A 1158-nucleotide genomic window follows, 5' to 3' on the forward strand; every position below is an offset into this window, starting at 1 on the left:
CGACACCAACGTCCCTGGAGAAGAATGGCTTGTTCACAGCCATAGAAAACTAGAGACCACTGTCTTTAAATCTAGCCTCTCCCCTTGCCTTTCAGAGGCATCTCTGGGTGTGCGGGGATGCCAGGGTCCCTAGTTGAAGTTTATAATGCTAGCAGTTTTATACGGGGAAAAAAAAATTATAAATACAAATGTAGTATTTAATGTGAGTCATGATAGCAAGTTGTAAACACCCGACAAATATTAAATACTGCGAAAATATGCACTATAACAGTATCTGAACCCTTTCCTATTGCCTCGGAAAACTCTCTATGTCCCCGGTCTGGCCCGGAACGTGGGATCCTCCTGCATCAGCCTCTGGAGGGAAGGATTACAGGCATGCACCACAACCTGGTTGAGGCTTTTTCTGAGGACTTGTGATCCCATCCAAGGGCAGCGAAAGAAAAGGAGTCCACTCTCTACCATCTGGAAGGGCAACTTTTGGAAACGTCTAAGAACCGCTTCTGCAGCTGTGTTTGGTTGAAAAGGAGGTATGGCACAGATGAAGACAGACCTGGAGTTTTCACTGTTGAAATCGGATGAGCGGGTCTCTTACACAATCATTTCTATTTGAATATACTTTTCTGAAATTTCCCACAATAGGTTTTACAATTTTTAACTGAGTTTTCACCTGGAACGATGTGTGGATTAGAAGATACTAAGATCCTAGACACCTATACCCTTGGAATAAGGCAGATAATAAATATGGAATGGGATAGTCCAATTACTGTCTTAAAGCTCAATTTCAATGGTGTCTAGGCAGAAAGTGTAACTTAGTCACAAATCAAATGAACTGAGAAAGGCTTTTGGTAAGATGGCTTTTTATCGGCCCCTTCCCGAGATACTTTTTAAATTCAGAGGAAAATACACTTTTGGGGGAAATGTATTGTCATTTCTTTTTCTATTTTGTTTTTTTGTTTTTCAAGACAGGATCTCTCTGGGTAGCCCTGGCTGTCCTGGAACTCACTCTGTAGACCAGGCTGGCCTTGATCTCTTGAACTCATAGAGATCCACCTGCCTCTGCCTCCTGAGTTCTGGGATTAAAGGCGTGCATCACCACATCCATTTTTTCCATTTTTGTTTGTTTTGTGTTGCTATTTCTTAATCATCACAGACACTGAA

The sequence above is a fragment of the Peromyscus maniculatus genome, chromosome 22, assembly GCF_049852395.1.
Source record: "Peromyscus maniculatus bairdii isolate BWxNUB_F1_BW_parent chromosome 22, HU_Pman_BW_mat_3.1, whole genome shotgun sequence".
NCBI classification, from domain to species: Eukaryota; Metazoa; Chordata; class Mammalia; order Rodentia; family Cricetidae; genus Peromyscus; species Peromyscus maniculatus.